Here is a 27,479-nt window from a genome sequence, read left to right as displayed (position 1 = left end):
AGAGGGGGATGGGAGCCTCTGGGCTAGACAGACATCTGCACTGTATAAACCAAAAGGCAAATTTAAGTTCCCCGCAGCACCGACTGGAGAAAGGCACAGCATGGACAGGTCCTCTGCATTCTCAGCGCTGGTCTCTTGTGACCCTGGCTCCCATGGTGTCCTGTTCCTCCTGGACAGAGGCTGCCAGTCAAGCCCAGTTACGGGACTTCCAAGCAGCCAAGCAGGATGAGACCACAAGACTCACTTTCACTTGTAAAATGAACCGACACCGCAGCCCAGGTGTAGAGAGGGGAGAGGCCAGCCCACAAACAAACCCATTACACACCACACCTAGCCTTGCCCAGTCGGTATTTTCGGGAATGCCTGCCATTATAGGCTGTTCACCGCTGAGGAATGCATGTCAAATCATTATAGCTTGCTCAGTGCTCCGTGTATTCTCTGTCCCCGAGCCGCACTGCAAGCTGCCTCCCGTCTGCCCGAGGGCGCGGGAACGCCAATCATGCCATTCCCACGCTGCCAGATCCCCTTACAGTCAGCGCTCCGCTTCCCGCTCTGCCCACGTGCTGCCGGGGTCGGCGATGCCAATCCGAAAGAGAAGAGAGGGTGTGGGAGCAGCGTTATTCACCCAGAGAAAGGAGGAACGGATGGGACCGGGGACAAGCAGCAGTGAGGTTCCCTATCTCCAGAGTCAGGGCCTCCTTGCTCATTGAGGATCTGTGCCATGACATGCAGAGGTCAGCTCACAAGGTGCTGCTGACCCCTAGTTAGCGCCATGCAAAGCTATCAGCCGGGAGTCAAATTCAGCCCTGGTTTAAGCTGGCATCATTTGGCCCTGCATTATTGCTCAACAGCATAAAATTAAATCTGAACCTCAACCAGAGTCATTCCCCCCCACACCTCCCCCGGCTCACCCCCCATGCTGGCAAGCCAAACAGCTCCACTCTCACCGGTCCCCAGCACTCTAGGGCTGCCCCAATCCTGCTCCAGGTGCAAGGCCCAGTTGTCACTCCAGCATCTGAATCCCAACACCAGCCATCAGGGGAGGCTCTAAATCAACGTTTCAGGGGTGGCCTGAATTCCCTTCGGCAGCATGCTGGCTCATCCACCGAGGGCCCTTGGGGCAGCGCTCCCGGGCCTGGCATGATGAATGCCAGGCTAATTTTCTGGAGCATGCTGCTTTGGCCCCACTTCGGGAACGAGCACCGGCGGTGATTCCTCACATGGAACCCTCATTCTTCCAACAGCCATGAATGGCACAGAGTCTGGATGGTGTTTTCCCATTTCTCCAAGCGGGGCAGTGCCTGCTGACCCCGGTGCGGGGGCTGGACCTGGTCACCATCCTGCGTCCCCCCCACACACACACATGCTCAGGAAGTCTCTGGAGCCAGGGAGGCAGCAATCTCTCTAATCTAACCCCAGGGCAAGAGAGACACCGCGACTCTCGTTCCGGGTCCTGGCCTTTCGCACAGCTCAGGAGGACCCATTGACAGAAGACAGCTCAGAGGACATGTACAGCATGGAGCAGATCCAGGCATGCTTCCTCACACCCGCTGCTACCCCAGCCATGCCAGCACGAAAGGGCAGTTAGGCTTTGCTGGGCTGGACCATTTGAGCTTCGGTCACCCTGCTGGGATTGTGCACACCTACACACAGGAGAGAGACAGAGACAGCCAGGCAATGGGTACAGCACTGCACTGAGACCTGGGTTCAATTCCCGGCTCTGTCACTGACCTGTTGGGTGGCCTTGGGCAAGCCACATCCTGCCTCATACCTCAGTTTCCCCACCTGTAGAATGGGGATAAAGATACTGACCTCCTCTGTAAGTCGCTTTGAGATCTACTGATGAAAAGAGCTATATAAGATAGAGGTACTATTATACACAAGCCACCAAATAGCCATCAGCCTGTAATAGCTTCCAGCCACTACTACTCCAAACCAGTCAAACCTCGGTCTCTGATCTGATCTCTATGGATCCCCCAGATAAACAGGGAAGAGGGAGAGAGATACCCACAGCTATCTAAAACTTATTACTAATGAGTTCGCACACTCCCACCGGTACGACCATCGTTCGATACATGCTTCTAGCAAAGCGTCAAAAGAGCCATTTAATCCAAAACTCTTGTGTAGTCTGGCTCGCGTTACTTACTGACAGTCTGGAGAACAGTCCCAGAAAAGCCTGCCGCAGCTCTGTACAGAGTAGGTGAGGTTTTGTTCGATGCCGTAGATGCAAATGCAGGGTCTTTTGATAACAGAACTGCTGTACCGAACTCTCTGAATAGGAAGCTCTCCTCAACTTGGATGGGGATCTGAATTTCTGTGTTTTCTTTTATAAAATGAATAAAGAATTATGCGAGACAGGTTCTCGCCCCATCTGGGGAACCAGCTGAAGGGTCTAATTTACATCTTAAAGCTCCCATTTCTTTAAGTTGCCAAGTTGCCCTTGGTTACCAGAGGTTTTTCAGTAGCTGAAGGATCTGCTACTTTTCTGTCATCTCTAAACAAACTGAACGGAGAGCAGTTCTCTTTCACGCCAACAGCCCTGAAATGCCACCACTATCTTGGTGTGACAAGAGGTCTGGTCTACTTCCACAGAGCTTTGCAACACTAACACATGACATACCACCATACACAGCCTCTTCTCTTCAAAAATGGGTATGTAAAACAGGACAGAGGTGAGACTGGAAAGAAATTGACACAGATTTCCTTTGATAAATGAATCTGTATTACGCTACAGCTCCTAAAAAGGGGAGAGATTATCCCCTCATGCCCCCTCCACTTTATGTACGGCACAAAATTCTCACACTTCACCTTTGGGCACGTTCTAGTACAGGAGAGAATAGGTGGGGGTTTTGTTTTTTTCTTTTCAGCCATCTCAGTGAAGATGGCTGAAGTTGAACATTACCCAGCGAAACAGAAGGTGGAAAATTGATAAAGCCTATTCAGGTTTTGGTTTATAACCAAAAAAAAAAAAAAAAAAGTCATGAAAAAGAAGAAAAGTGCACTTTATAAGCCAGATTTATTTTTAAATGGCTCTTTGGAGGGAATTTCTACATGTGCTAATTCCACAAAAATTAATTACATTGTCAAGACTTTTAAACTCTTTACCTTTTTTAGTTATTTCCTTTAAAAAGCCACAGATTTTAACTGAATTTTCACTGTGCCATTTGCTTGTTTTCCACTCCTGGTTCAGTTTATATAGCAGAACAAGACTGGTCAGTTTCACCTAGTTTCCAGTCCATTTCGCTTGTTGGTTCACAGACACTAGCATTATGTATTCCTTCTGTCCCCCCGCCCTCCCAAGAACATTTTGATCTCCAAACTCTCAAAACTTAGCTGAAGTGTGTCATAAAAACTTTTCTATTCCTATGGTGTTTTATAAAATGCTTTTCCTTTAAACAAACTTTACATTTTATCCTTAAAAAAATCTTACCAGAAATAAAACAATCAGTGGTAGAGGATCAAAGGGACGGGGGAAGGGACAGGATTCTTTCCTTGGTTGTGCCTTAGGGTTCACCTAAACTGCAACAACAAAAATAATCTCCCGTGGCAATGAGTTTCAGAGCACGGGTCAACTGGCTCGGGCTCATGCTACAGAGCTGAAAACAACAGTGTAGACATTCTCGCTATGGATAGAGCCCAGGTTCAGACTTAGTGATGGTGGTGGGTCTCAGAAGCCAGGCTCCAGTCTGAGCGGGAATGTCTACACTGCTCTTTTTAGCCCTGTAGCACAAGCCCGACTCAGGTGACCTGGAATCTGATTCCCTCTGCCGCAGGATTTATTTGCCGCGCAGACGTGCCCTGAGTTGCAAAGGTGGGGGAGGACATTGTTGAAAGTTGGAGTGTGGTCAAGATTTTAAAGAACGCTTAGTGATTTTTGGTATTCAGCTGGTGACACCGTGAATGGGGCCTGTTGTGCCCAAAGTATCCCATGTCTCAAACTGGGCAGCCAAAAGACTGAGGCATCCATAATTGCTAATCCCTTTTGAAAATCCTGACCATGCATTCTTACCTATCATGCAAGGCAGCAGATTAAAGGAACGGCAAAAGGTCAGCTACAGTAGAACTTAAAGCAACAGCAGCACATGACAAACCACTGTAACTGGAACAGAAGGTGAGGGGATGTATACACACAAGTTTGTGACAGACCTGGTATGCAGAAAGAGGTCCTGTGTAAAGACCTTACAGAAGACATCACAGTCCTCCTGCCCAGCCAGGACTCCAACGCCACTGAGAAAAACTGAATCTGACAACGGGAGAGAGATTGTATCGGTTACAACCAATAACCACAGCAAGGGGCTTGCCAAAGGAAAGAAAAGTTCAGAAATTCCCAGTGGGAGTAAGGGTGTGGAAGGAAGCAGGAACTAAAGATGAAAGGCCTGGAGGAAAAAAACAACCCAACATCTGCACACAGATCTCTAAGTGATGACTGGGAGGAGACTGGCCCAGGTGCAGTGCTGCCAAGCGGCCGGAAAAAGCAGATCAGTGTCACCAATTTGGGCCTCGCTCTCTTTTAACAAAAGCCACGAGCCACCAGGCAATCGGACAGTCAGGCAGGACAAATGCATCAGTTAGTAGAGGGAAGGAAGAGGCACACGGTGTAGGTACGTCTGCCTCCAAGAAGCTGCTTGAGAAATAAGTAGAGCTGGTTGGAAAATGCTGTTGTTACTTGCCATGAACATTTTTGAAAGAAATGTAAATTTGTGGGGTTTCCTAGAGAGTTTTTGGAAACTAGAGAATTTTTTGGAGGGGTGGCGGGGGGGTGGATGGCAGAGAAAACTGGACATTTTTAAGACAAATAAAACTTTCTATTTAGAATACAAGAGGCCATTTTTCACTGAAACTGTTAGAAAGACATTGACCAGCTCTAGCAATAAGCATGCAAGAGAGCGACAAACCCAGCTATGTTGCTGGAGGAAGAGGAGAAGGGCTAGGGAGTGTCATTCAGGAACACATACAGAGATCTAGCGTGCACATGAAGAATTCACCACAGAATGTCTCCCTCTGCAAGACGTGGCCACATCTCTGTCACCAGCCTGAGATGCAGGAAGGGATGGTGGCAGAACATACAGGATGGTAGTGGATGGACCTCCCAGGGTAAATGCAAAGCCTATTCCTGGTTGAGAGTTTCGATCAAGGTGACCAGTCCCAATAGGCAATAAGAATCGGGAGGTGTGTCCTTTGAAGAAGAGTGCTGCTGAAGGCCTGTGATCCTGCAGGGATGGTAGGGGAGTCATGCAACCAAACAGTTTTCCAAATGAGAGAAAGGATGGCCCAGTGGTTAGGGCACCAGCCTTAAGAGACCTGGGCTCAAGTCCCAGCTCGGTCACAGGTGACATTGGGCAACTCACTGACTCTGTCTGCATGTCAGTTGGGCTAATGGCTCTAGCAAATCTCACCTGGTGTTGTGTGGATTGAGGGGTTTGGACACCACAGTGATTGGGATGGAGGCATATGAGTACTTAAGACAGACACCTGTTTCACAGAGTTTCCACAGTACCACACTTACCAACTGACCTGTTATTTGTTAAAAACTACAGACCCCAGACTGGTCACGTGATCCTGTTTTAGTCAGCTACCTTGACCACATTTCCCAACAGCCACAGGCATCATATCCCACCGACGGCCAGTTTTCCTCCAATGGACAGAGCAATACATTTTGCACTATAAACTCAACTCCACTTAGTGTGTAAGGAGATGCAGACACTATTGTTAGTGCAAATTGTTAACCAATGGTTTCGATCTAAACTTACGGCCCAGCTTGACTTGCAATGATGCGAAGACTTGCTTCCATGCGCGCCCCTTTCATTTAACCCTTCCTTCCTCACACATCGCACGGGGTGTAACAGGAGAATCTTGCAATTAACTCCTATGCTCTGCAGGGCAGAGGAAGCATTAAAAAACAACTATCAGATGTAAAGACGGACTTCATGCAGCGTTTAGGTCTGGTGCTAGTGCAGAGGTCTTTGAATCGAAGGGAATGAGTAGGCTATTAGGTAAGGTGTGCAAGAAGGAGCAGGGGAGGAGAACAGAAGAGCACTGTTTGAGGCACCTCAATGTAGTTGCTATGGAATGCATCTGAAGCCCAGAGAAGTTGAAAATTCTGTCAACTGCCATTTACTTCCTATTGAACTACAGGGGTTTCTGCCCTTAGCGGAAAGCAGAGAGTTTACGTACACAGCCTCAGGGCTTGTCTACACTTGGAAATCTACTGAAGTAGCTACTCCTGTGTGGACACTCTTATCCCAGAATAAGAACACATCCACCTGGAAACACCCAAATATCTGTATTGGGAGAAATTATTCTGGTAGAATCATAGAATATCAGGGTTGGAAGGGACCCCAGAAGGTCATCTAGTCCAACCCCCTGCTCAAAGCAGGACCAATTCCCAGTAAGTTACCAAAGTTACACAAACCCTTCGTCTATGGCAGGGGTTCTCAAACTGGGGGTCGGGATCCCTCAGGGGGTTGCGAGATTATTACATGGGGGGGGGTCGCAAGCTGTCAGCCTCCACCCTAAACCCCGCTTTGCCTCCAGCATTTATAATGGTGTCAAATATATTTAAAAGTGTTTTTAATTTATAAAGGGGGTCGCACTCAGAGGCTTGCTATGTGAAAGGGATCATCAGTACAAAAGTTTGAGAACCGCTGATCTATGGCATCATCTAGCCAGTCTGCCTCCGCACACTCTAGCTATTGCAACAAAGCGATGATGAAAGCTACACAGTCCGGAAGTCCTGACATTACTGTTGTGTGAATCAAGAATGAACACACAGAACAAGCCACCCTTGACTGTGCTGACGCAGATGACCACTCCAAGTGCTGCTCTCTAGCAACAGTTTGTCTAACCAAGCAAGGACAGCTAATAAAAATGGCCTTGACAGTACATGGAATTCTAACACATGGCTTGCCACAGCCCAGAGACACGGGAAAATGAAAAAATCCAGACTTGTCTATCTGCTCTGAAGAACACACATCATTAACACACGTTTTATTACCTGTTATGTACCTAACAGGCCCCCAGGGAGAACAATGACCCATTATGCTAGATGCTGTACAAACACTGAGAGTCAGTCCCCGTCCCAAAGAGCATATCATCTACATAGACAAGACAGGTAGAAGGCAGTAGGGGAGAGAGGAAGTAACTTGCTTAATGTCACCCAGCAGGTCAATGGCAGAGCTGGGAACAGATCCCTGGTCTCCTGACTCTCTGTCCAGTGCCTACCCACTAGACCATATTTCCTTCCTTAAGAACTGGGTGGCCAACAGATTAAATCCTTTATTTTCTTGGAGTTCAGCAAGGAGCCTGTGAATCTAGATTAGAATGTGTCTACAAACTTGCACTGAGAGTTCCACGGTTGCGAGGCACATGCCGGCTTCATAGCACTCGTCTGATTGTTAAACCGTGCGCACGGCATGTTGAGCGACACTGTTCCTTAATGCCAACAGACCATCCTTTGGAACAAAAGGAGAGTTTTATGCCCCCGACTCCAGAGCAGGACCCATTCGCCTTTCCTCCTTGCTACTCACCCCTGGTCCTCCTATGCCACCCCAGAACCCCTGGCACCACTTCCCATCACTGGGTCGGACATCCTGTGTGAATCAGCACATTATTTCTAGGATGCTAGTGGCCCCAGTGCAGAAGCGGAGGTGGAGAAAGTCAGCAGGCATGGAACACGGCACGCAGGGCGCATTAAAGGGGCTCAGCTACAAAGCCAACTAAGGGCAAAGCACCAGAGAGCTGTGCTTCCCAACAGGCCTTGTCCGTGCATTTCGAAAACTCCACACCACTGAATTCAAATATTTGCCATTACACAGAACTGCCAAGGGGAAGGAGTTTCTTGATAGGAAGGAGCAGGAGAAATGTCAACCCGCAAAAGGTGATTAAAAACCGAGCGAGACCAAGGCCCTGATTCAGCAAGGTACCTAAACACGTACCTAGCTTCAGGGTGAATGCTGGGATGCTGGTTAGGCTCACATTTAAATACTCTGCTGAGCTTTCGTAGATTCTAAGGTCAGACAGGACCACTACGATTGCCTTGTCTGACCTCCTGCATAACCCAGGCCAGAGAATTTCACGTATAGATCGCACCAAGCCCATCACGTCCGTCTGAAACTGGGGAACGTGGGCTCCCTCTAAGGGTATGTCTGCACAGCCAGCTTCCATGTCTGGGTTGACAGACACAGTGCTAGGCCTCTCTCTAGGCTTCAGAGCCCAGGCCTCAATGTCTGCAGGGCCTTATTTAGCACTGTGGCGCGTGCCCCGTGAGCCCAAGTCTGTGGATCCAGGCTTGGAGGCTCATGGCAGCAGGCTGCACTTGTATATCCTCACGGGGTTGTCCATGTGCTCATTTTGCATTTATCCATTGCTTTTCATCAGAGGATCTTACGAACATTAACCCTCACAATATCCCCAGCAGGGAAGGCGATCATTCATACTCCTCTGAGAGAGATCAACAGAGTTTGCCGAGAGCCAGCAAGAGAGCGTCCCAGTTCCCAGAACGCAAAGAACGAAAGCCTCACAGTGAACAATTAGCTCCAGACCCCCAGTCCTTCTGCAATATCATCTACTAAACCTCAGCGACGCCCCTGCCCAAAGCCACTCTGAGCAGCCTCAGCTGCTAAGCCCACGGCTGGCCATGTGTAATGCCAGACTTCTGGATGTCTAGCAGTAATCCAATCACAGTCACTGCTTGCCTGTCCACATCCTTTATCGTATCCAGGCTGTATTCCTGGGAACAGCTCAAAAACTAACAAATGCTCAACCTACAAGGCAACTGGGTCGGATTATCCATCTCCTCTAGGGGGAGAGGTAACCCTGCATCTCTTGGCATGAAAGCAGAGCTCTTGTCTGCACACAGCTTCCTTATTAACAAAGGAGGCTGAGAATATTCCCCTCCACAGATGTTGAGAGCATGACTCTTTAAACAAAAAAACCAGAAACCCAGCATCAGGCATGAAATCCATACAAAACAACCAACACAAGAAGCTCTCATGACCCTGACTAATTTAGTTTTATGAAGACTGTACTCCCAGTACCAACCATCTGAGTTTGCACCAAACGCTATCTGGGAGGCTTAATAAAGGAAACCTTTACATAGACACAAAAAAGCATAGCATTTCTGGATCGATATTTAAAATACACTTGTCAGGAAGACAGATCAGTCAACTGTCAGGCGAGAATGCAACAGAAACGCTCTACTTCTCCTAGAAAAGTTGGTATGACAAGGTCAAACTACTTGACTTCTGAAGACATAGTCAGGAAAAAAGGTTACCCCAAGGACAGCCAGCATGTATGGCTAGCAGTCCCCTTTCCCTGCATTGCTGTACATCTGGATACTTGAGAGAATTTGCTAAAGATTTATTTACTTTTCACAACCACGGCATGCATCACATCAGCCTCTCCCACGTGGCACTAAACGACTCCAGCTTGAAAGAATTAGCCCCGTACGGCAGCGCAAGGAGCCACAAAGCTTTCAATATTTCAGCCTTTGAATGCGAAGAGAGACATGACAGTGAGTACAAGCTAACAATCAGCTGCAGATAACTCACTTGCACTGGAGGCTGTGACTCCTCCTCTGTGCGCACAAGGTGGGGGAGGCCAGAATGAATTATCCCCTGGCCTCGCTCAGAGTGAGAGCCGAGGTTGACTTTCTGCGATATCCCCCACCAGCAGCTTGGAGCACTCAAAGGCTGTGCCAATATCCGAGGTTTCCCTGACTTGGATTCCAAGCACGGCTGATAAATGTTACGGAACAGGGGGGTGGGGGGGAACCCACAGAGAAAAAGGCAACTCTGAGAAAGCTAATGCACACGCTGAGCTAGAAACACCAGCCGCGCTCGCTGGCAGTGGTTAGTTACCCCTTCGGCCTGTAGCCCAAGCTGCTTCCAGACCCACCGTCGGCCTCCAGACAACCACGGCAGCCCCTTGCCCCTGTTTCAATGAACGAGAAAGAAAGCAAACCCAGGGCTCGGGGAAGAAGAGGATGAATCAGCTTGCTCCCTGCTGCTGAGCGCTGCGATGTCTGGGTTCAATTAGTGATCTCAAATGCCAGTTCGGAGCAGGAGGGGCGGTGGGGGAGGGAAGAGAGGCCAACTCCACAGGGAATCGTAATATAATCATTTAAGCTGGCTGCCTTGCAAATCGCAGAGCTCCAGTTCTGCCCTGGCGTGGCGCCAAAGCCTGAGGCGCTGCGAAAAGAGGCTTGACTGGAAAGCTCGCTAGTGTGGCTTGGATTTCATCGTAGGTACCAGCCCTGCAGGAAGCTGATCCAGATCAAACAAGCGGATTACACATCAGGCTTTCAGCAGGAGAAGAAGAAGAGGGAGAATCTGAGATGGTTTCCCATTCCCCTCAGCCCACCCCAACTATTCCCCTCTGGAACGTTGCAGGGGGCACCCAAGATCACTCCATTTTCTCTCCCCTTTGTCAGGAAGCGAGCCATTCCCCCAGTCCGCGGTGTCAAACCCAAAGGGAAGGCTGGTTTGGTAGCTGAGGTGCGGGACTGGCCCTCAGAGATCTGGGCTCAGGTCTCTGCCCCGTCACAGGCTCCCTGCACCATCTTGGCTGCATCACTGAATCACACAAAGGTTAAGCTTTTGTATTTCTAAACTGGGGGGGTCACGATACTTGCCCATCTCACAGGACTGCAGGGAAGGCTCATCCCTTCATTCAATTCTGTAATGTGCTCCAAGATCATCTGAAGGAAGGTACTATATGAAGCACAAAGGATTATCAGGACCTGGAAAACTTTCCCACTGCCTACAAGGCAGAATGAAAAATACTTTGGGGGCTGGAGCCATGATCCTTCCTGTAAGACTATAGCCTGGCACAATCTACGGACTGATGGGAACCTAATGGTCGAGATGGGTGCTCTCTTGTTCCAGGTGGACCTAGAAGGGGAACAAGCTATGAGGAGCAGACACTCCACAGGGCCTGTTTCCTGGCCCTGGGAGAAGCTGGTGACTCTAATCGAAGCTGGAGACATCAGCACTTCCTGTTGGCTCTATAACCGGAGCTCATATGACCTATTTCCCATCTTCCCCCAGTCAATTCAATGCTTCAGTGTCTTTCTGGGTTGCTGCCATATCTGGAATGCTGGGATCATTACCAGCCAGGTTAACGCCAGACACTGACACTGGAGGGGAGTTCAGAGAGGTGCAACAACAACAAGGAGATTGGAGGGAATGTTTCTATTTTAAGAGCTTCCTCCTGCTTAGCAACCTGAATCTGGTACCCACCGTCTCTAGCACTGGGTGCCAGGTGCTACCAATGGCTGATGCACGAACAAAGAAACCACAATGACAGCAACAAGTGGAGGTGGCAGAAGTGGAGGGATGTTTGCTGGACAGTAAAATACAAACAGGTAGCGAAATAAACTATTTCATAGTAGGCGTGAATAAGTAACTGGTTTGCACAGTCCCTGACCTCCAAGGGCAGATTGTTCTGTAGGGAGTTCTGTAGCAAAACCAATCCAGGGCAGAAAACTTTCAGCGCACGCTGGAGTTTTCAGGCCACCGCTGTTCTTTCTCCTCACCCCACACCCATTCCCCGCTCCCCGATGATATAAACCGTGGAAGGGATGTTAAACCTTGTGCTTCAGGGTTAAAGCTAATCTGACTATTAGAGACCAGGAGGAGACCTAATGTGGGGGGCAGATTATCCTATACCTTCTTGCACCTTCCTCTGAAGCACCTGATGCTGGCCACTATCAGAGACAGGACACGAGGCTAGGTGGACCTCAGGTCTGAACCAGTCTGGCAGTCCCTAGGTTCCCTCCCTATTATTCTCTTCGTACTGCCAACCTCTCCGCTCCAGAAGATAGCGCCGTACTTTCTGTGTCCCCCCATAATCAGCTAGTCTCCCCCACCCCAGAGTTTTCGTACTTCCGAAGGGCATCCATGAAAGAAAACAAACTTAGCCCTCGTCTCCCCCGCCCCACCCCACCCCAATAAAACCCAAATAAGGAGGCTAATTACCTGGTGAGAGCAAGAATATGCTTTGTGATTCCTCCCACCTTTCGTTAAGCTTGTCGCCCAATTAATCCGTGCACCATGTTGCCTAGCTAATATTGTCTCTGCTTCTCTATGGCAAGATGGTCTTCTTTGTTACTTGCTTGTACAGCACTTACCACAATGGGTCCTCAATCCTTGATTTGGGCTCCTAGATGCTACCATAATAACTACCACCCACTTCTTGTTTTCTCTCCATTCACAGATTTGAAGGGCAAAAGGGACCACTGTGATCATCCACGCTGACCTTCTGCATAATTCAGGCAGAGGACTTCACTCAGTGGTTCCTGCATCCAGCCTAGCAGCCTGTGGCTGAATTCGAGCATCTTGTTTAGAAAGCTGGTCAGAGCTAGAAAGTCACCACAATCCCTGGTACTAGCTCTTATTCCCATTGTTCCTGCTACCATGGTTAATTACCCTCCCTGTTAATTGGCATCTTATTTCCATTCTGAATTTTGCGGACTTCAGCTTTCAGCTACTGGCTTCTGTTATAGCTTTGTCAGCTGGAGCCTGTTAGTATCCTAACTTCTCACTATGCCGGTAATTAGACTCCACAGGAAACCCTGTACAAAGACAGGTCCCTGCCCTGAGGGAATTACAGTTCCATAGCACCCACATGGCCCGAATCAACCAACATGTCTCAACCCTGACCAGTGGGTACAAGCAGCTGTGTTTGGGCTCATTCAAATTCCTTGGCCTTTCTGCCAAGACGACCAACCGATCTAGCCAGTTGCAGTAGTAATTGTGGACATTTGTTCCCTAGGAACTGGACTGAGACTATGATACCATTTTATCTACTGTATGTGTCCATCAGAGGGACAATGTCAGCCGTTGCTGGAATCTGAACCTCAGCCTCAAGATAAAAGGGAAGTGTAACTATTCATGCCCTGCCGACCTTTTAATAAGGGGTTCCCACAAAAATATCCCAATTAGACTGCGGACAGGCACGTGCCCTCCCAGGGTGAGGATGCTACAGAGGCAGGAATCACACCACCCCCCCCCCCAAAAAACCCCAAAACAAAAATTCCCCTCATACCAGTTCCAGAGGCACAATAAATAAAAACTGCTCTTCAAAAGTATTTTTATGAGCCCCAGGGACATGTCATCTCTGACAGCGCTTAACAGAAACAAAGAAGAACGGTGAGTTCCAGCGATAGGGGAACCATTCCAGTTTAGTGGCAGAATTTTGACAAGGAGCTCACATGATACCCTACCCCTTCCGGCGCCATATCCCTGTCTACAACCTACCGTAACTTCCCTCAGTCATCAAGTCCCTCGCTCCCATCTGGTATTCTTGTTAATCTTTCCACTCCTTGTAGGCAAGGGTCTCCCCAGTGCCCCCAGGACAGATCAGTTTCTCACAGGGCTTCAGCCTATGCCAGGCGTGAGTTTTGCTCTGGAGGCTTTGCATACCACAGCTGTGAATGGGCCTGTGGGTTTCTGTAATGCCCTTGATAATGGAGGCAACAATGGCTTTTTATAGCTCTTCTGACACCATTGTCTCTTACTCATTCCAGGCACCAAGCACCTTTTGGAACCACCCAAAGGCTCCTCGGGATGTTGCTTTACACAGAATCCCAGTTCACTAGCAGACTGTTTCCTCTGTAGAGGCGGGAGGGTATTTACAAGAGAAGGGAGAGAGGAACGGCAGAGTGTGGGTTGAGTGGTTTCAGCATCAGATTAGGAATCTGAAGCTCCTGAGGTATAGCCCCATCTTCTGCCTCAGTTTCCCTATCTATAAAATGGGGATAACACTGTGTAAGACCTCATTAGCTGAGGTCTGTACAACACTATGAATGTGCAAAAAGAAAAGGAGTACTTGTGGCTGTAGCTCACGAAAGCTTATGTTCAAATAAATTGGTTAGTCTCTAAGGTGCCACAAGTACTCCTTTTCTTTTTGCGAATGCAGACTAACACGGCTGCTACTCTGAAACTATGAATGTGGAAAGCATCCTGTAAGTGCTAATGGTCACTGTACTACTTGGTCAAATAGGCTACTTTTCATGGGGGAAAATTCAAATGGTTCACCAGCCACAATTAACCCACCTTTTCCAGCACTGCCGGTTTACTCTCTGGCTATGCTCATTGGACTCTGGGCTACGTCTACACTTAAACCGCTACAATGGTTCAATCACTACAGCGAAAGGAGGGGCTCTCCCCCCTGAGAAGTGGTAGCTAAGTTGACAGAAGAATGGTTCCATCGACCTAGGGCTGTCTAAACCAGGGGCTAGGTCGGCTTAACTATGTCACTCAGGGGAGTGGATTTTTCACACCCCTCAGGGACACAGCTGGGTCAACCTAACATTTTAGTGCAGGCCTGGCGTGAGGGCAATAATTATGCTCATAGCTCACCAACCTTCAGGAACATACACAGGTATGATCTTTACCCATCACTGAAAGTCAACCCCCCCTGAGCGGGAACATAGCAGCTGTTTAAATTGTTCACAGGAGCTCTTCACTCTTTAATGCAAGATATGAAGAATCCTATATGTAGGTAATCTAAGATACTCCTCTGGGGTACAAACAGTATATTGGTGTATTCAGCAGGGGGAGAAAAGCACCATGCTTAAAGAACTTTATGGTTAGTGCTGGCCAGCAAGTCAAAAAACTTTGACCAACCCCTGTCCCCTAGGAAATCTCTCTCCAGTTTCCCTATCCATGCTAGCTCTGCTGCTTAAAACAAAGCGGGGCCTGCCACACTAGTAAATAACAACTAATGTGCACCACGTAGTACAAGGCTATCAGCTGCAGCTGAGCAGCGATACATCACAGAAGAACTCAAAAGACTCTGCAAGCATGGCTCTTCCCCTGGTGGAAAAATGCCAGAAGCTCTTTAAATGAACATGGCCAGTCAAGAGCAAAATTACTGCATCTCATCCAGAAGCTGCAATGATGGTGTCAAAGAGAAAGCACCTTCTGCTCCCAAGCCAGGCATGGGCCGTATCTTGCATGGAGGGAGGTCCCTGGGAGTCTGGAGGGCAGAAAGACATCGAGCCAGCAAGCACGCTTTTCCACAAGCCCTGCTGCCCCCTGAATGATTAAGCCCCGAATGGCAGCACTGAGAGTCACAGCCACTCTGCACGGGGCTGCGTCCAGACCAGTTTGCTAATCAACAACGTCCCCCAGAACCCTTCCAACTCTGTACGTCCACCTTAGAGTTTACAGCTTGCCCCCAATGAAAACACTCCAACTTGCTCACCCTGCCGGGCTTCCCAGCGAGTCCCGCCCTTCCGTCCCAATCGTTTACACTGTAAGTTCTTTGGGTCAGGGATTGCGTCTCTCTGCGTTCTTAGGTGGCCCCTACCACCATGGTACTGGACATCTTCACTTTGCGCCCTGCAGACTTTACGCTTGGGGGCTACACGTTTACAACAACAATTCCACTGCAGAACAGAAAAGAACATTGTGATTGCTTTATCATGGTGTCAGCAAATTCCCTTCTGGGGATACAAGAGGAATACAGCTGCAAAGATTCCATATCTCTTGTAACGCTTAATGCTTTATCCCTGCCGCCACCCCTCCCCCGCACCACACACACACCCCTTGACTCAGATTAAACATAAATAATTACACCACCAATATCTACAGACTGGAATTCAGGGTATTATTTCAACCCTTTGATGCCAGCCTCTCTATACACAACTTGATTAGCTTGATACAGGCTTGTCTCTAATCCAAGCAAACTTTTCTGGCCTATCTTGTTCAGCTCTCCTGCTATCAGCTGGTGCCAACGGCTTCTCTCTCAGCTCTGTCTTGTTCCAAGGCATTTCAGATCGCCCCACACAGCCATTTTCACAGCCTCTATTATCTCCTGTATGACTCAGTCCTGAAGAGCAACAGTACCCTTTCCACAGCTGCTGCAGCCACACATTCTGTCCAGCGGCGGAAGGCTCATCACTGTCAAACATAAATCCAGTCTTCAGCCTCGGACTCTGCTCTGGACACTGCCAGACAGAGCTAGCATTATTTACAGTGGTGACAGCCGCAGCAGACGGTGCCAGGGAAGTAACTTTTTTCAATGCATTGCGTACTCTGGATTGGCATAATTTTGAAACCAGCTTTACTACAGGATCTGTTCAGTCTTGATAGGATCCAAAATGCAAATTAGAATTTTATTACCAAATTGAGTTGACTCAGGAGAACACCCTTCTGCCAGCAGTACTTTGCATGTACTTGTAATCTAGTCTCCACAAATGCACAGCATGCAAATCAGGCCAGAAGGTGGTCTGCTATGGAAGTCAAGGCTCCACTGTGCTAGGTGACGTACGAACACGTGGTAAGAGATCGGTCCTGCCCTAGGAAGACTTACGATCTAAGGGGATGTCTACACTGGAGCTGTCGTTTCCAGCTCAGGTAGATGTATGTGTGCAAGCTCTGAATGACCTAGTGCACTAAAAACAGCAGCATGGTCACAGCGACACAGGTGACATGACGGCTGCCTGCCCCAAATACATATCGAAGGACTCTGACATGCCTGTATTCGGGGCGGCTAACCTGTCCCATTGCCCATGCCACCCTGGCTACACTGCTATTTTTAGTGCACTTGCTTAATCAAAGCTAGTACGTGTACATCTGCCTGAGCTTGAAACTGAGCTTTGACACACCCTAGCCAGACATGGAAAGACAGGAGATGGGAGGAGAAATAGACACATGGAGGTGACGTGACTTGCCCAAGGTCACAGCACATCAGTGGCAGGACCGGGAATAGAACCTGCATCTCTTGACTTCCAGTCCCGTGCACTCTATCCGCTAGACCATATTAACCCGCTGATCAGCCTGGAATACACACCCATAAAGACTGCAACGTAAAGCACAGCTTCCCCTCCTCAACCAGCCATGTGTGGCGTGGTGAGACCCAATCTGGAACACTAAGTCCTGGGCATCTCGCCACCATAAAGAAAGGATAAGGATAAGGACAGGCAATTGGCAAGGACAACAACAACAACAAAAATCAAGAGGCTGAGGACTTGGTTTAAGAGGAAGAGTTTAAAGAGTTGACTGTTTATAGCTTGGTTAAAGGGGGTCCTGCCAGCTGCCTACATCTGCATGTACGATGCATACTTAGGAGTAGTGAATCAAAAAAGAGAGAAAACTAACATTTAAGGTGAACATCAGGGGCAGACGTCCTGTAACACTGTGGAATAGTTTCCCAGAATTGTATGGGACATGCAAAACTGGACTGGACAACAATACACTGAGTACCTGTGTATATTCTCACGCACAATATTGCGCCACGTACCTGAGTGTTAGTACAGTTAAAACCTTAGTGTTTTACACACGTTTAGCTACATATAAATGTCTATCAACTTACTTATAGTTTGGACAGGACAATACACTGGGGAACACACTACTGCAGTGGTTCTCAGACTAAGACCTAGCGAGCTGCATATAAAATGCAGAAGTATTGGGTTGTACCACCTGCGTAATCATAATCAGTGCAGCAGTAAAGGATTCTGAAACCGACACAACACATTAAAGCCATGTGCGAATTGCCTGATCACAGTCTACAAACTACAGTTCAACGACCAACTGTGCTACAGAGTCTGGTGCTGGCTGCTGAGGAACGGTCTAGAGTGTCTCAACAAATCTTTTCTTTTACTATATATAGAGGGATCCCATTTATCCAGTCTCCTGAGCTCCGAACGGGTGGGTATGAGAGACTCAGCCTTTGGGCAGGTCTACACTACTGCTTAAGTTGATGTAACTTATGTCACTCAGTGGTGTGAAAAAGCCACTTCCCTGAGTGACGCAAGTTACAGCGACCAAAGCGCTGTCCACACTGGGGCTATGTCAATCGGAGACACTCTCATGCTTCAGAGCTTCAGCCTCTCGTGGAGGTGGAGTAATTATGCTGACGGGAGAGCGCTCTCCAGTCAGCATAGAGTGTCTTCACCAGACACGCTACAGCGGAACAGCTGAGCCGACATAGCGCTTCTAGTGTAGACTTGCCCTAAGGCTCTCTTCAGCAGCCTATCCAACCCAACTAGACGTGGCACCGGAATAATGCAGAAGAACTCAAAAATCAAGCCTGCCTCACCTGAAGGATGGGTCACACGGATGAGAGTCTGTGAAAGGACAGTAATGGGGAGGGAAGGGGAGGGGAGGGCAGGACAGACAAATAAGAAAAGACTTATCGCTCGCAAAACACAGCAGAAATCCCAGTCAACCTCTTAACTGTACACGGGGATTTCCATGTTGACAGAAGGGAATGCTGGAACTCAGCAACCCAGAACAGGGTCTTGAGCTGGAAAGAAATGAAACGCCTGCCTTATTCCATATCTATCGCTTAAGAAATGGAAACAGTTTGTCTATTGAGAGAGTAAAAGAGAGCATGTGGAGGGGAGGGAGGGAAAAGGTTTGGAGACAGAGTATTATTCACAAGGCCAGTCTCCGCTTCCGCCAGCCAACCAGTGTATCCCAGCTATCGGCACAACAGAACGGGAACGGCTTTGGCTCCCTCCCATACCGCTGGCAACATGCAGGTTTTCTGGTTTCTATCTGGGCTGTGAACCAGAAGCAGAAAGTAGGTTACTGTCTCAGCAGCCGCCACCGCTGCTGCAAACGAGTGTTTTAAACACAATCAGTGCATCACCACACTGGGACTCAGCAGTCCCAATGCAGAAACCCAGCGGCTGAGACTGGCTTTCAACATTGCTTTGAACATCACTGGGAAATTGTTCAGTGCTCCTAAAGAGGATTTTTTTTTTAAAACAGCTTTTTTCTCTCCCATGAGCTGACAGGATAATCTCTAAGAACATAAGAATGGCCATACTAGGTCAGACCAATGGTCCATTTAGCCCAGTATCCTGCCTTCTGACAGCGGCCAATGCCAGGTGCTTCAGAGGGAATGAACAGAACAGGGCAATTATCAAATGACCCATCCCCTGTCATCCAGTCCCAGCTTCTGGCAGTCAGAGGTTTAGGGACACCCAGATCATGGGGTTGTGTCCCTGACCATCTTGGCTAAGAGCCACTGATACATCTATCCTCCATGAAATTATTCAATTCTTTTTTGAACCCAGTTATACTTTTGGCCTTCACAACATCCCCTGGCAATGAATTCCATAGGGTGACTGTACATTTTCTGAAGAAGTACTTCCTTTAATTTCTTTTAAACCTTGTGCCTCAATTTCATTCGGTGACCCCAGGTTCGTGTTACGTGAAGGGTTAAATAATACTTCCTGATTCAGTTTCTCCACACCCGTCATGATTTTATAGCCTTCTATCATCTCTTTTCCAAGCTGTACAATCCCAGTCCTTTTTCACTCTCTCCCCATATAGAATCTGTTCCATACCCCGAATCGTTTTTGTTGACCTTCTCTGTTATTTTTTCAGTTCTAATACATCTTTTTTGAAATGGGGTGACCAGAACTGCACATAGTGTTCAAGGTGTGGGTGTACCATGGATTTATACAGTGGCATTATGATATTGTCTAGCTTTTATCATCTATGCATTTCCTAATGGTTCCTAACATTCCGTTAGCTTTTTTTTTCGACTGCTGCTGAAGACTTAGCGGATGGTTTCAGAGAACTATCCATGAGGACTCCAAGATCGCTTTTTGAGTTGTAACAGCTACAGTAGAATCTTAGAGTGAAGAACATCTCAGGTAGGGAGGTTGTTCGTAAATCAGACGTCAAGAATTATAACATTCAAAAACCAGTCAGAGAACACTTCAATCTCTTTGGTCACTCGATTACAGACCTAAAAGTTGCAATTTTTCAACAAAAAAAACTTCAAAAACAGACTCCAAAGAGAGACCGCTGAATTGGAATTAATTTGCAAACTGGATACAATTAACTTAGGCTTGAATAAAGACTGGGAGTGGATGGGTCATTACACAAAGTAAAACTATTTCCCCATGTTTATTCCCCTCCCCCTTGACCCCCACCGTTCGTCAGACGTTCTTCTCAACTGCTGGAAATGGCCCACCTTGATTATCACTACAAAAGGTTTTTCCACCCCTGCTCTCCTGCTGGTAATAGCTCACCTTAAGCGATCACTCTGGTTACAGTAAAAAGAAAAGGAGTACTTGTGGCACCTTAGAGACTCTGTGTGTATATAATGTCTGCTGCAGTTTCCACGGTATGCATCCGATGAAGTGAGCTGTAGCTCACGAAAGCTCATGCTCAAATAAATTGGTTAGTCTCTAAGGTGCCTCTAAGTACTCCTTTTCTTTTGAGAATACAGACTAACACGGCTGTTACTCTGAAACCTCTGGTTACAGTGTGTATGGTAACACCCATTGTTTCATGTTCTCTATGTATATAAATCTCCCCACTGTATTTTCCACTGAATGCATCCGATGAAGTGAGCTGTAGCTCACGAAAGCTTATGCTCAAATAAATTTGTTAGTCTCTAAGGTGCCACAAGGACTCCTTTTCTTTTTGTGGATACAGACTAACTTGGCTGCTACTCTGAAATCTGAAATGTTTGTCACTCTGAACACGTTATGCTTGTTCTTTCAAAAGTTTACAACTGAACATTGACTTCATACAGCTTTGAAACTTTATTATGCAGAAGAAAAATGCGGCTTTTAACCATCTTAATTTAAATGAAACAAGCACAGAAATTTTCCCTTTATTTTCTTTAGTAGTTTGCGCTTAACATAATACTGTGCTGTATTTGCTTTCTTCCTTTTGTCTCTGCTGCTGCCTGATTGTGTACTTCTGGTTCCAAATGAAGCGTGTGGTTGACTGGTCTGTTCGTAACTCCGGTGTTTGTAACTCTGAGGTTCTACTGTAATTTAGACCCCATCATTTTGTACGTATATTTGGGATTATGTTTTCCAATGTGCATTACTTTGCATCTACCAACATTGAATTCACCTGCCATTTTGTTGTCCAGTCTTCTGGTTTTGTGAGCTCTCTTTGTAGCTCTTCACTGTCTGCTTCGGACTTAACTACCTTGCATAGTTTTGTATCGTCTGCACACTTTGCCACCTCATTGCTTACCCCTTTTTCCAGATCGTTTTATGAATATGTCGCACAGCACCGGTGCCAAAACAGACCCTTGGGGTACCCCACTATGTATCTCTCTCCACTGTGAAAACTGACCTTTTGTTCCTGATCCGTAGGAGGACTTTGCCACTTAATCCATGACTGCCTACTTTGCTTAAGAGCCTTTGGTGAGGGACCTTGTCAAAGGCTTTCTGAAAGTCCAAGTACACTATAGCCACTGGATCCCCCTTGTCCACATGCTTATTGGAAACCCGCAAAGTACATTGGTGAGACATGATCTCGCTTTACAAAAGCAGAGTTGACTCTTCCCCCACATATGGTCTTCATTTGTGTGTCTGATAATTCTGTTCTTTACTGTAGTTGCAACCAACTGGTACTGAAGTTAGGCTTATGGCCTGTAACTCTGGGCACTTACAAGCTGGCTTTTTAAGCCCTTGTTCTCCCTGAGTTTACCCCTCTTCAAGGGATCCTAGGGGATTAGGGATCAAAACACAGCAAGCTAGAGCCTCGCTAGAAAGCTCTCAGTTTTGCCTAGCAGGCCACTAGGCTCAGCACTCAGCCCCCCAAGCAGATCACACTACCAACTTCAATCAAGCAGGCACATGGCAAGCAAGCAAGCACACAACAAACTAACAGAGAAAAAGAGCAAACAAGTGCAGTGTCAACAGGGCCCCGTGCAGCAAAGAGTGAGTTGCGATTCCCTAGCACATGAACAGAAACAGAAGTTGACTTCCGAGAGGAGGCAAATGGAGGAGGAATCCAGCTCTCACCCCACCTGCTACAGCAGACAGAGGTCCATAGTCCTGTAGTTACCTTTGGGACGGGACTCACTTGCCATTATAAGCTCAATAGTCACATATATGGCCTCCCACTTGGGAAAAGAAAATAAAGACTCCTTTCTGCCTAGAAATGTGTGTCTTCCTGGGGGAAATATTGAGGCTAATCAGACCAGAGACATAACAGCAGAGGGACATGAAGCAGCAGATGAGAGAGAGAAAAAAGCAACTCTCCCCTAGCTGCTTCTGTGGAAGATGGAACAGGTTGGACCTCATGTGGGCCTTTGTTTTGCAATAACTGTTGTAAGGTAGTCCGATGCTAGGAGAATGAAAACACTAAACAACAAGATTAGATAGATATTCACCTTGCATGTTGATAAACACAAGGAATTCCAAACAAGAATATTGCTAACCCCTTCTGGAGATGGTTTAATCACTTCAGACAGGGAAGGAACTGGGAGACCAAGGAAGGGACTGCTGGCTGGAACAACTCAAAAACAATCTGATTACTGCCAAGAAAAGGACCTACTCATTCACTCTGCATTGGCAGCACCGGTGTTGGGGGAGAGCTTCCAACTTCAGACGTTGCAATGCTGCTTTAGAGGCAGGCATTAGGACAAATCTGGCCCAAGATGCAGGTTCTGCAATATGGTTATACATCACCTAAAACTATTAGAAATGCTGTCGTTATGCTATATTTAAAGATCTAGCTTTTCATAAAAAAGCTGTTTCCATTATAGATATTCCCTTGCAATGTTTGCAACCCTCTAGAGTATCTGCAATGTGGCAATGCCCGATAGTGACATGGACTAGCCCATGGTCATTGCTCGAGCTGAGAGAAATGCAAGAGTAAACCAGATACATAAATAATGAGACATCAGGCTGATGACTTTCACTTTAATAGCCGATCGCATTTCTGGTAACTGATTTAAAAAAAAAAAAACTTGACAGTGTCCCTCAATTATAATATGAAATAGAAACATTCATATGGTTGATGAATACATTTAAGATTCATTGCTGTCATGGCAACCAACTATTACTAAAAACCTGAAATTGAAGCTGAAATGATCCAGTGAAAAACAGAGTTAAAGCGGGAGTTCTGTCCTGCAAGCTACAGGACACTATAATTCAGAAATAATGGAAATTAGTAAACTTCTGAGAGACAAGACCTTCAGAGATAATTAACCTTAACTCTGCCCTCCAATATGCTTGACTAATCTCAATTTATATTCTCAGAACATCCTCATACTCCAATACAGCCCCTCTTCTACCTTTCCAATATAAGTAATATAGCGAAACTACAGGTACACAAGGCATGTGTGTGGCCTATTATCCATTACCCTCTATCTCCAATAGTAGCTAGTTCTTGATGCCTCAGAGGAAGATATAAGAAACCCCATAATTGTCCATTTGGGGACCATTAACCCACACTGCTGCATGTGGGCACCTACATAAATATACAGGGTCACCAGCAGCCATTTTCACATGGTATGCCCTCCCCTCCCCACCAACCTGACCCCCCTGGTTAATGAGTCCCTATCCCCCCCCACCCCCCCTGCAGGAGTCTCAACCCAGGGAGTCGGCCTCCCTTCCCCTCAAAGGAGCCCCTACCTCCCCACCGCAGCCCCCAGGTTGGAGTCCTTAGGCACTACTGCAATACAAGTTAAATGCGTACATTAAATTTAGTATACGACGTGTCACACTACAGAATGGCACCGGGACTCAGAGAGCCCTGCTGCCCCCAAGTTATGGGAAGGGGCTTCTCTTGCTCTGTGAAAGGAAAAAAATTCCTGGCCATTGCTCTGCGCACAGGGACTGTGTTTGAGTTGGTAAACTTCTGGATCACCCCCCGGGTGAAAGCACATGTGCTGCTATTTGTGAAGGCATTTGTGCTGCTCTTTGCAGCAATCCCAGGCATCTGGGGGGATACATTTTCCTGGAGTTCTTGTCAATGACAGGCAGCAGACTAGTGAGAACCTTGCTCCAGACTGGTGGGAGAGCAGAACTGGGCAACCATTCTGCAATTTTATGGGCTATTTTCCTCCTCCCCCTTCTTTCAGCATGAAAAAAAAATATTAAAGGACACAAGGCCTAGAACCTGGGAAAAATCGAGACCCTAACCAAAAGGAGGATTCCCCTCTACCTGCCAACTCTCCATTCGACGATGTGGCCAGCAGGCTTACTTCCACTGACTCCACACTACACAGGCAGATAGATTAATGCATGGGGCATGTCAAAGTTTTTCTGGAGAGCCCAGCTTTCCAGACAAGAAGAGTCAGTGATTCTCCTGCTTCTGCTCCTCATGGGAGGGCATTGAAAGGAAATGCCTCAAAGTAGCGGTACCATGATCATGATGCTCCAATTCCTCCTTCCACCCTGGCCCATTTGGGACTAGCTTTAAGTGTACCTCTCGCTCTCTCAGACAGCTGTCCAGTCTAGGTCCCACCTTTAGATGCCCATACCACATACCACTCTGGGCTGACCTCAAGCTCAGGCCTGTTCAGTATGCAGCCCAATTAGCACACAGCTGCAGCCCAGCTGAGTGCTAAAGGCCACGGGCTCCAGGCTGCCACCCTTCCCCGCGGCACGGTGGGGCTCCGGAGTCGGGGTCCCTGCCCCCTGCCCAGCTCTCCACTCCTGGCCCCATTCTATGGAGGGGTGTCTGGGCAGAGAGCGCTGAGCATAGGGGTTTGTGTGTGGGGGGGGGTGGGGGGGGATAGTTGGGGGTCACTGTAGTACTCAACCTGTGGCCCAGGTAACACTTTGTGGGCCGTATTCACGCACAGGAGGCACTATAGGAAATGCTGGTAATTCAGTAGGGGGCGCTCTTCCCTCTGAACAAGTACTGAACCAATGCCCCACCATGATGCCAGGAGGTTCTGTGCGAGGTGCCGTCGTTTACTTGAGGCAAATACCAGCAACGGTCACTCGTGTTCATTAAAGGTGCCACAGGACTTTTCACAGGAGATGGGGTATTAACCCGGATGCCTTGGCTCAGGCCGGGTAGTTGTATTCAGACCATCTAAACTCACCCTGGGTACAATGACAGGTTTCAGAGTAGCAACAATTCCTGCTCTTGCGGACGGCTTGTAGAACGACTGTCATACAGCTGAGTTGGTAGGACAGGCCAACCAGTGGGGGAAGGTCATTCACAGCAGCGTGGTGGGGGGGAGCGGGGAGAGGCTGAAATGAAGCCTAGCACCAGAGCAGTTTCTCATCCCACCCCAGGCCAGGCCAGCTCTACTGATTTCATGGTACAGTTCCACTGCTCACCGAACAGGGTTCTCCCCTTTCTAGAGGCCCAGTCTTAGGATTCTATCCCCACGCCAGGGACTTCAATCGGATTTCTGCTGAGCTGAGCGAGACTCGCTCAGGTCCCTATGCTCATCATGCTGTGAGTACAACCATGTTCCGTACAGTTATCCTGATTTGCATGAACAGGTGTTTACTGTCGGAGAAGTGTGCCTGCAAAGCCATGCTCCGAACGTGCTCATGGGGTACTCGTTAGCAGGATGGCTCAGGTGTTTAAACAATCAGCTAGCAGGATTCTGCATCTTCCACATGCCAGCACGTGGCCAGGTAATCGGAGGTTTCTATTGCAAGTGCACGCTTCTAAGAGGCACCTGCTGCAGAATATCCTCTGGGCGCTTGAACAGACATAACTGGAAGAGACTGCATTTTTAAAATCATGACTGGAAAAGAAATTTGGAATAATTTAATAAGAGATGACTGCGTAGTTACCCTGCTTTAAGCATCTCGTGCATTAAGCTAAGATTTCTTAGTGAGTTACATCAGGTTAATACTAAACGAAAGCACAAGTAAACGTGAAAGAGCAGTGAAAGGGTATAGAATGCCATTCGCCATTCCCTCACAGAGCAGAAGTTATCTGTGTATCACATCGGACAATCCTCTGCCTATGGACGGTTCTCTGATTACTGCAACCAGTGTAACAGGTGAGGAACACAACGGTCTCATATGACTATGAGAGTGTAGAGGAATGGACTGGGGAGAAACCAAAACAACATTTACATTTATGCAACATCTTTCATCCAGAGAGCCCAAAGAACTTTACAGACAAACTGGACCCCTACCCCACAAAGGACATGCAGTCACTTCTGGGGTGGCATACACGGGCTCTCTAACAATGCATAGGAACACTACTGTACAGCTTAAGGCTGGAAGGGAAGAATACAACATCCAACAGAAACCGTACACCCTGTTAATCCCACAGCCACCACATACACATTACCAGCTTTACAGACAGCACGGATAGTTACCAGCATTCAATAGCAAATCAAAGTTAGTGATCTAGTTTTCATGCTAAAATGGTTCAAAACCGAAAAACTGTAGGGGCCGGGGTTTAAAAGTTAAAAAAAAAAAAAAAAAGAAAGAAAGAAAAGAAAAGAAAATAAACATGGGAGAAGAGAGCGAGATTTACCCCAATATTTACCCAAGAAAGCTGCAAAGTCATTTTTTTTTGCACAGACTTTCACCAGTTTTTACATTTTTGTAATAAACAGTGATTAAAATTTCCTGGGATTTTTTTAAACAAAATAAAGACCAAAAAGAAGGAGCCTTTCCACTGACAAACTATTTTTTTAAACCAGACAGAGGGTGTGCAATTACTGACACTCAAAAGGTGGTTTTGTAAGAAAACACAAATATGGAAATGCATTTCCCTTGGGTCACAAGCAGTTCTGAAATGGAGAACTCTTTAACAAGAGCTGCTGGCTCCCCAAAGAATACCTAGAAACGTTCCCAGTTTAGCACAGTTCTGCTTCGACTCTTCTTCCTTAAGGTTATTTGCATGAAAACAGCGTCTTTGGTGAAATGCAAATATTTTACACAAATGGCAGTGTTTTACATACTAAATTCCCCTGGAGCATGCAAGAGAGGGAGAGGTAGTATTCTTTGCATTTCAGACCCTGCAAGTCATACAATCAAGGTCCAAATGGCTAATTCCCCCAAAATGCAGCATTCTGAACACCACAGGGCCAGGAACTGCAAGATTTTAGGGTACTACACAGTTTCTCGTTTTTACTGCATCCCCTTTGGGTTACAGCATAAAAGGTTCATTCTGAAGTCTCGAAGTCACACAATACACTTAAACCACCACCGAGTCTGAGCCACAGCGGGATGGATCCAAAGAATTCCTGGAGCCTGCATGGAATCCAGTGGAATTCCTGATAGCTGGGACACCACTGAATCAGGTATTTTGCTGCACCAGAGTAATCTGATTCCTGCTGGTTTCAGAGTAGCAGCCGTGTTAGTCTGTATTCGCAAAAAGAAAAGGAGGACTTGTGGCACCTTAGAGACTAACCAATTTATTTGAGCATGAGCTTTCGTGAGCTACAGCTCACTTCATCGGATGCATACTGTGGAAACTGCAGCAGTGACTTTGCTCATCTCAAATGGATTGTGAGCTGCATGCCCCTCACTTCCTTACCGATGGGGGGCTCATCGGACTTGGGGACACACATTTCATGTTAACTTGTCCGATGGCAACCTGGATCTTGCCTACAGCTCTCCCAGAAAACAGGAGTGTCCTTTTTTCTTGGTGCAACGCTGGAGTTAGCTAGTATGTTAAGCTGTGTTGGATGCAAGCCGTACGTGCCTCTTCCTTTGGGGACAAGCTACTCTGACCTGATGTCCACGGATGCCTCCTCAGAGCATCGAATAACCTACATATCTGACCAGAAGAAAATATGGCTTCCAAGCTGGAGGTTCATTTTCTTTT

General features: G+C 47.4%; 1 protein-coding gene across 7 annotated transcripts in view; it reads right to left on the bottom strand.

The window, feature by feature from the left end:
- The window catches only part of PTP4A3 (protein tyrosine phosphatase 4A3), a 170,840-nt gene that overhangs the window by 76,500 nt on the left and 66,861 nt on the right, over positions 1 to 27,479 (bottom strand). The window contains exon 1 of one of the 7 annotated variants that reach the window (XM_075124913.1): positions 9,961 to 9,979. The exons of 4 other annotated variants lie outside the window; for them this stretch is intronic. The gene's annotated coding sequence lies outside the window, so the exon portion shown is untranslated. Of the gene's footprint in view, positions 1 to 9,548; positions 9,627 to 9,857; positions 9,922 to 9,960; positions 9,980 to 27,479 lie in introns of those variants that run through there. 2 more of the 7 variants (XM_048841776.2, XM_075124911.1) reach the window with 2 other exon arrangements.

The sequence above is a fragment of the Caretta caretta genome, chromosome 2 (genome assembly GCF_965140235.1).
Source record: "Caretta caretta isolate rCarCar2 chromosome 2, rCarCar1.hap1, whole genome shotgun sequence".
NCBI classification, from domain to species: domain Eukaryota; kingdom Metazoa; phylum Chordata; order Testudines; family Cheloniidae; genus Caretta; species Caretta caretta.
The sequence above is the reverse complement of the archived record's forward strand: the minus strand, read 5'-3'. Positions and strand labels throughout refer to the sequence as shown.